Genomic DNA, 9,439 nt, shown 5'->3' on the forward strand with positions numbered 1-9,439 from the left:
AGCACTCGTAAGGTGTTGTGTCATCGTCCTATTCAAAAGAGTATCTACTGCATGTGGCACCATGACAACAAGAGTGTTATCTAATACCAATCCAGCAGATTGACGGATAGAGATTGCTGCTGCTGCTGTAGCTCTGAGACAACTAGGCAATGCCTTGGCTACTGGATCCAACGTAGCCGAAAAATAGGCACATGGCAGTTGTTTGTCTCCAAATTGCAGCGTTAAAACTGACAACGCGCAACCTTCTCTTTCATGAACGTAGAGTGTGAAAGGCTTACTGTAATCTGGAGTACCTAACACAGGGGCAGAACACAAGGCAGTACGTAAGTCAGAAAAACTTTTCTGACATTCATCAGTCAAAGGAAGAGGTTGTGGTGTATCTTTCAACGTGAGTGCCAATAGAGGTTTAGCCAGCAAGGAAAATTTTGGGATCCATTGCCTACAATAAGAGGTAATGCCCAAAAAGGCACGCACCTCCCTTTGTGTGGATGGCACAGACATTTGTGCAATTGTTTGAATTCGTTCTGGGGTCAACCGCCTTCCCTCCTTCGACAAGAGATGACCTAAATAGGTAACCTCTTGGCGGCAATATTGCAACTTAGAGGGGGACACCTTATGATTCAAGTCAGACAAATTACGCAACAAAGAAACAGTCGCATCCTTACAAATATCCTCCGAATCGGCAGCAACCAACAAATCGTCGACATACTGAATCAAAGTGGCACCTCGGGGCAAAATGAAAGCATCAAGCTGGGATTTCAAAGCCTGACTGTAAATGGAGGGACTCTCACAATAGCCTTGAGGTGCACGTTTGAACCGGAAACTTCGACCTCCAAGAGCGAAACCAAAAATATCCCTGCTTTCCTCAGCAATAGGAATGCTAAAGAAAGCATTCTTGAGGTCGATAACCGAAAACCATGCCGCTGAAGCTGGTATCATAGTAAGCAAAGCAGTGATATCTGGGACAACAGGAAACTGGGGGACAACAATCTTGTTGACCTCCCGAAGATCGATCACAAAGCAATATACAGGAGGCTGAGAAGGGTCAGTACGTTTAAGAACAGGCAAAACAGGACTATTGCAAACATTTCCTCTCGTTTCTTCCACCACACCCTTCTGAACCAAATCATAGATAATAGCCAACAGAGCTCGTTCACCATCATTAGAAATCTTATACTGAGGAATACGTGGCAATTTAACATCACTTTTAATAGTAACCACATAAGGTGGAATCTGTAGCAGACCAACATCATTCGGACCTGTAGCCCAAAGCGTAGCAGGGAGAGATTGCAATTCAGGCAGAAACTGATCTTTGGATAGATATGTAGGGGAGACCAATTTCTCACCCAAGGTAAGATACACACCAGAGGGGGAACAATACAACGTTGCATGCAGACGTTTCAATAAGTCCAAACCCAACAAGTTTTCTCCGCAACCAGTCGTTAGAATAAGTGGAGCTTCCAATTCGTAAGGACCAATCGAAAGAGGCAAAGGACAAGAAACCAGGTTAGCAACTGGGGCGCCAGAGAATCCCACAGAAATGTTCGTTAAGCCGGACAAAGGTGCCCCAGGGAGTTTGGAATGCATGATAGAACTTCTCATAGCACCAGTATCCAAAAGAAATGGCTCTGCAACACCCAATGCAACTAATTCAACATAAGGTCCATTCTGATCCACTGGAACTGATATGACTCCCTTACTTTGTCCATGGCTGTCCTAACTAGAATGAAAATCCTGAATCTCACTCTGGGGGATTGGCCTGCAGTGGTTACCTGACTGCCAAAGAAAGGAGAAAGAACTTTGTGTGCTTTAATTTAAACTTGTGAAGGATCTCCAAGGGCTAGGAAAAGAGCTTGCCTCCTGCTGAAGTCTCAGGGACAACAGACTTCAAACCCCAGCTCCCAAGAGTTCTTTGCAAGTGCCTGATGCTGTTTTGGGGCCTTCTGTGGGACTGCATGTCGCAAGGAGCTGAGAGCGCGATTCAACAAGGAAGAAGCGAGTCGCCGTCGCTACTGCTGCCGTTGCATCGTGATTGTCGGCGCTGTAGCTGTCGTATTGCACGCATCGAGAGAAGCGTCTCTCAACAAAGAGGAAGCGTGTCGCTGCTGCTGCTGTGGCAACTCTGCAGGAGGGTGTTGCCGCTGTAGCGGTCATATTGCACCGCATCGAGAGAAGTGTCTCGCAACGAGGAAGAAGTGTGTCGCTGTCGTCGCATCGTGGATGTCGCCACTGTAGCTGTCGTATTGCACTGCATCAAGAAAAGTGCCTTGCATCCACAGAGAAGCGTGTCACCGTCGGAGCTTCTGCCATCGCATCTTGGATGTTGCCGCTGTAGTTGTCGCATTGTGCGGAAGCCTCTCGCAACTTCGGAGGAGAGTGCCGCAGCCGAGGCTGTTGCCGTCGCATCGCTGAACAATGGTGTTGCTGCTGCAGCTGATGCATCGAACCAAGACTTCTCGCATCCCCGGAGAAGCGTGCGCATCTGGAACATCTTCACGTCTTTATTTCTTTGCACCGGAACTTTGCCGCATTTCCATCGCTGCAACATTACTTGTTGTGGAAGCGCAACGCATCTTAAGGTACATTGACGCAAAGTGTTACATCTTAAGAACTGAACTAAGCTGAAACTACCATCTTAAGTATAGTGTTGTGGATTTTTGTCGTTTGTGGTCTTGTGTTAAGTCTATATAAAGAATACTTATTTTTAATATACAACTCTGTGGTGTCCATCTGTAGTGTTGTCACTGGGTTACTGTACGTGGTCACAAACGCTTTACACACTGCCTCTGAGATAAGCTTGTCTGCTCGTGCCAAGCTACCAAGGGGGTGAGCAGGGGTTATTTTAGGAGTGTACCCCCTTACCCTGACTAGAGGCAATGGTCCCTATTTGTCACAAGTACCTACCTGTGCCAAGTAGAGACCCCCAAATCTAACAAGAACAGTCTGAAAACAGCAGAGTCAATATAATATGAGCAAAGAAATATATTGTCAACAAATCAGAATTAGAATTTTAAAATCATCAGACAACCATACCACCTAAGCACCAACCCACTATATGAATATTGATTCAGATCTCTAGACCTGATGTTATCTGGGGTATCAGAGCAAACTAGTTACATAAATAACAGTGAACCACTGTGAATGAATGTAATACTGCGAGCAAGAGGAAGATGCTAGGAGAAATGTTACTTTAGTGAGCACATGATAGAAAGCCTTCTTCGAGAACTGTCCTTCAGAAATAAACAACGTGACTTGCTTGACTAGGTGCAGTAGAAATAATAAACAGTGACTATCACATCTATTTTGGACAACATGGCATTAAGGCCTAATTGAGGCCTACTTAGCATAAGACAGGAAAATACACTAGCAGGTCATATCAAAATCGTTTTGAAAGCAATAGCTCCATGTCCGCATACACATATACATTTGAGTGGAGATTAATGGCTCAGAAAAATATTAATAATGCACATTTTTCATTAATACATAAAAGTATCCACCCTCCCCCCCCCCCCCTCAACAAGTACAGTTGTATATTCTACAAACATCAACCAAGAAAGGTTGCTACTAGATGGGTTAACAATTTGAAGTAACACCATTTGCAACAATTGCCCGAAAGAATAAGGAGGCCTTCAAATCCACGTTTAAAGACCATATAATATGTGCACAGGTAGAAACTGATATTGAAAGAGGGGTAGTATTTAAAACAATGGTTGATAATACCCAGGGGCAGAGATTCTTGGCAAAGCAGCAGCAACAAGATATATACCAGCATAATGCAGCTGCAGGTAGAGACAGAACTATCCCAGCTTTTGAAATTACATTAAGGGTCTATCAAGTGCTTTCACAAGATGATAGCAATAAAGGCCAACTAAACACACTGCTGAATTCGAAAAGATAATGGATTTTAGAAATATAATGTATAAAACACTTAAAATATGGCTCAGATATGGAGACGCCCTAATTCATAAGTATATCTGTTGAAGATATACTTATGGACCAAAGATGGTCCAAAGTAAAGGCCATACATTCTGAAAACCACACAAACCTAAATAATCTCCCAAACATTTTCCAAGTAAGCAATAAAAGAAATGTATAATTAGAGATTTAGAGGGGAAAAGGGAATATGCAGATATTGTAGTCATAATGTGAGAAAATGCCAGGGTCAACGACAAGGTTTCAAACTCATGGTGGATGGGGAAACGGTGTTTCTCAGAAAAGGCCCTGCAACTTGGATTGTTGCACAATTTCTTCATAGCACACTGATTGGTTAAAAGGCTCATGGTGAAGCAGATTACTAGGTAAGCACTAGCATTCAATTTCCAGGTCACAAACGTTGCAAGTGTTCAAACTACAAGTCCATTGAACAGACTGTCATGGTGGGAGCATGTATTTTTATACCTGTTAACTTCCCACATCAGATTTATCTCCTGTAATTATACATTCTTTAGGAACTCACAAAGGCCAATCAGTTTTAAAAAGCACGTATTAACATAATTAACTAATATGATTACGTTTTGAAAATGTATTTATTTATTTATGGAATTTTTATTGCGCATACAAATACCCGAAGGTGTCTCAGCGCATATGTAGGCTAGCGGGACCGAAACAAACAAAATTCATTGGTTAAACAACCATGTCTTCAAGAGCCTACAGAAGCTCATCAAGTTGGGGGCGTTTTTGATAGTGAGTGGCAGAAGATTCCAGAGCTTTGGCGTAGCAACCAGAAAACGTCTGTCTCCCCAAGTTGCTGTTCTTGTGCGGTGCACCGGTAGGAGGCAGGTGTTGGCAGATCTCAGCAGCCTTTTAGGGGTGTACAACTGAAATGCATTGATCAGAAACTTGGGTCCGACGCCATGCACTGCCTTATAGGCAATGCAGAGGGCCTTGAATTTAATTCGGCTCTCTACTCTAAGCCAATGAAGCTGGCGAATGGCGAGAGTAGTAGGCTGGCGGCGAGGAATGTCTAAGAGAATTCTAGCAGCCGCGTTCTGTATAGACTGTAGCTTAGACAGAACGAGTTTCTGAGAGTTGAGAAATAGGGCATTTCCGTAATCAATTTTGGAAAACACCAAGGTGGTAACTAGGGTCTTCCCAGCTGAGATGGGGAGATAAGGCAGCAATTTCTTAATTTTCTTTAAAGTAAAGAAGGCAGAGGACACAACCTTGTTGACGTGAAGGTTGAATGTCAGCTTGCTGTCGAAAATAACTCCCAGGTTTCTCGCCTTTTCCACTGGGACAGGTGGAAAGCCCAGCTGGTTGGGCCACCAAATGGAGGACCATTCTGGGGAGAGATTGCCAAAGGTCATAACCTCGGTTTTGTCCGAGTTTAGCCTCAAGCAATTGGAGGACATCCAAGTACTGACAGCGAGCATGGCCTCCTGGAAATTGGCTGCCACCACTGGACCGTCCTTGTGAATCGCCAGCACCAGTTGGGTGTCGTCTGCATAAGATGTCAATCGGACCCCGTGGGCCTTTATTACCCTTGCTAAGTCCGTTACGTAGATGTTAAATAACATGGGACTTAGCGAGGAGCCCTGTGGAACTCCACAAGGTAGTGCAGAGACGGGAGAATAGAATTTACCCAACTTGACTGTCTGGGTACGGTCGGCCAGAAAGAATGAAATGAGATCTCTGGTCGTGCCGTTTATCCCCAGAGCCGTGACACGGTCGACCAAAATAGCATGGTCGACCGTGTCAAATGCTGCGGACAGGTCCAGAAGAATCAGGATGGCTGCACCTCCCTGGTCCATAATAGCTCTGATCTCATCTGAGGCCTTTATTAGAGCGGCTTCGGTTCCATGCCCTTTCCTGAAACCAAACTGCGTTTCGTCTAAAAGTTGGTGAGTATCGACGAACTCTGAGAGTTGTTTATTCATCAGTGCTTCGCATATTTTGGCAGGAAAGGGGAGACACGCAATGGGTCTGTAACTGGCCAGCGCAGTGGGATCCAGGGAGGGCTTTTTCAAATGAGGCTTAATCACTGCCTTCTTCCACGGGGCAGGATAGTAGCCAGTTTGAAATGCGGTGTTACAGATTTCCATAAGTGGGCGAGAAATCACCTCACTTAAATTGGCCATCACTAAGGGAGGGCAGGAGTCCAAGGGGGAGACAGACTTGGTGATGGAAATGAGTCTGCTAATTTGGTCTTGTGTGGTGGAGACGAACGAAGAGAAGGGATCATGGTCCGTGACAGGTATTTCTTTACTGCTGACAGTAGATCTTGTCCCTACATCCCCAGCAAAAGATGCATAGATATCTGCCACTTTAGTAATGAAAAAGGTGGACAGCGCATTACAGAAAGGCTGGGAAGGTTCAACTCCAAGACCCGAGGAAGGAGTGGACAGAGAGGTGACCACTGAGAACAGTTCTCTGGCAGAGTTCCTGGCATTATCTACTTGGGTCGAGAAAAAGGTCATTTTTCGAGCAGTGATAGCCTTTTTTTATATTGTCAAGGCATCTTTGTAGGATTGCTTAGCTATGGGGCAATAGGATTTCCTCCAGCGCCTTTCTAAGTTCCTACAATGTTGTCGGTGAAGCCTAAGCTCTTCTGTGTACCACACCGCCGACGGGGATCTTCTGTTAGGTCGAATAGACTTCTCCGGGGCTACCTGATCAGCAGCGTTCCTGATCCAATCTTGGAAATCGGAGGCTGAGGGGACAGGATTGGGTCCTCTTATAGGGGAGGATAGTGTTAAGATATCTACCATCTGAGGGATATCAGCATTCTTCCAGGCACGGATTCCTACCCTACTGGGCGGCCTGGAGGGGGGAAGATTAACCGGTCGAGTGTATATACAGAAGATAATGGCCCTGTGATCAGTCCACGTAAGGGGCAGGATATCTAATACAGAGATGAGAGGGTTGTTAGTGAACAAACCATCTAATGTGTGTCCCGCCTGGTGAGTGGTTCCCTTTACCAATTGTTGAAGTCCTAGGGTTAGGAAGTCAGCAGTGAGTTGAATAGTGTCGTGATTTCCCTGTTCCTCCAAAGGGAAGTTAAAATCTCCCAGTATCGTATTGTCAGTCGAGCCTATGATGTGATCATTTAGCTCGGAGAGGGAACCAAGGAAGGAGTTCTGAGGTCCAGGGGGTCGGTATAACAAAATACCTTTAAAGGTTTGTTTACAATTAATGTTAATAGCAAAGGTTGCTGCTTCACAGTTAGAGGATTGAATGGGGTCAAGCGTAGTGAGGTACTGGTTCTTATAAATGATAGCGAGTCCTCCACCTCTTCCTATTTGTCTGTCATGTCTCACAACACTGTAACCATCAGGGGTTGCCTGGCAAAAGTCCGGTCCTGAGCCCGCATCTCCCCAGGTTTCAGTGGCAAAAAGGAAGTCAAGATCGTGAGCAATAATAAACTCACTAATATATAAGCTATGACATGGAAGGGAGCGCGTATTGATGAGCGCTGCTCGACAGCCATGAAAGGAAGTGATATTCATATCTTGAGAGCATATGTTAGTGGGGGCGTCAGAAACTGACGAATCTGGCAGACATGGAGGCGGAAGTTGGTATTGGCATCCAGGACAAGGGACGGGGGTAATACCCACAGCAGTGGAAAGAGGCAAGGTGATACAGTGTTGACAGAAGTAGCCAGGGTTAAGCTGTCTAAGTTGTTGGGAAGAGTAACACAATGAAGGGCCAGGGGTCATGGCCCTGGGCCGTGTCCGGTCGCGGACGGGCGCAGACGGGCTTGGCTTAGGCGCGGCTTCGGCGCGCATCCTGCGCGCATCCTGCGCGTCCGCTGCGCCAGCCCGCTGCGCCGTCTGGTCATGATACCACTTATATAGGATGAGAGGAGGGTGGGAGGCCGGCGCGATTAGAGCGCAGCCCCAGCCACACCAAAGATGGCGCCCACCGTCACCAACACCGGCTCAATAAACGGCTGGGCGAGGCAGGGAAGGAAGCAGTAGCGTGTGAAGAGGTGTCAGTGTGCCTCGGTCAAATTCCCTTTAAAATGAGTAATTTAAAGCCCCCGACAATCAAAATTTGATACAGTTTAAAAGTCCTTAAAAACGAATTTAGACAGCGTGATAATTTCCACAAAGTTGTGTGTTCGCTCCTACTAGCTCGCAGCCCTAGTACTCTCACTAGGGAGAGCTCTGGATGGGCAGCGAGCGCGGAGTGCAAACCAAGCTAAATAGCTTGGGAGGGCTGGAGGCCGGCGCGACTAGAGCGCAGCCCCAACCACACCAAAGATGGCGCCCACCGTCACCAACACCGGCTCAATAAACGGCTGGGCGAGGCAGGGAAGGAAGAGGTAGCGTGTGAAGAGGTGTCAGTGTGCCTCGGTCAAATAAATAAATAAAATAGGAAACAAGAAAAATAATCTTTTTAATATCCGCTTTCAAGCAGAGGTGCAAAGAGGTTAGGTATTGTCATTTACATCCATGTGCCCTGAGGCTCCAGAATGCCGTCCACCAGTCACAGGCTCTCAGTTCTGTATTCAGCTTTCAAAGTCACTATTCATAGGGGTATAGTAAAGATATAGAATAGGGAAATCATGCAACAAAAATAAAGTACCCAAAATGTCAAAAACTATACATTTGACAGCAAAAGGTTATATTTTGAAGAAATATTAACAGGAACATTTGGTTTTCTTCATAAGCTTTTTACAAAATGACCACCACAATAAACTAAATCAGGAATTTTTTGGGGAGTCATGCGACTAAAAAGTGGGAACAAGGAGATCTCACCTATCTTTTTTTTTTTATTCAGGTTTTGATTTTTCGATAATCAGCACAAACTCATATAACATGTTTATACAGTGAAGTTACATCCAGATTTTTTAGCAATCCAAAATCATAAAGGAGATGAGCACTCAAAACCACCTACTTCAATTAACAATCAAATAAAGGACAAACAATGATAAACAATAATAAGTCCATTCCATAATATAATCCGAAAGTTAGGTTAAACAGGGCTCTGCCATAAATCAAACATGCAGCTACCTGCCAAATTTAAAACGTTTACTGGCTAATATCGCACCAGATAGTTTCTCTGGGTCCCTCTCGACCTGTAATCCAAGGTTAATTAGCTTTTTATGACTCCTTCCATCTCACTAAAGGATCCCAAATACGCCGACCCAGAATTTTCGCTTTTTTACCCTTTCTCTCATATATAGCTCTTTCCAGAATAAACATTGAGCGTAATCGCAACAACCACTGCTGAAATGTTGGAGGCAACGCATCAAGCCAGGCAGAAGCAATGCTTATCCACACTACAGCTATAGCCAGAAAAAGAAATTGATAAGCCGGATCTTGCAAATCACCACTGCTAACTCCAAGCAAGATCAAAGCAGGGGTTAGCATAACTTTCAGCCCTAATGACAAGTCAAAGAACTTCGTAATAGAGTCTAACAGATTTTCAAGGGGAGAGCAAGATGCAAACGTGTATGGGATCAGCCGCAGCTGCGTTGCACCACGGACAGCTAGTT

The sequence above is a fragment of the Lissotriton vulgaris genome, chromosome 5 (assembly GCF_964263255.1).
Source record: "Lissotriton vulgaris chromosome 5, aLisVul1.2, whole genome shotgun sequence".
In the NCBI taxonomy this organism is placed as follows: Eukaryota; Metazoa; Chordata; class Amphibia; order Caudata; family Salamandridae; genus Lissotriton; species Lissotriton vulgaris.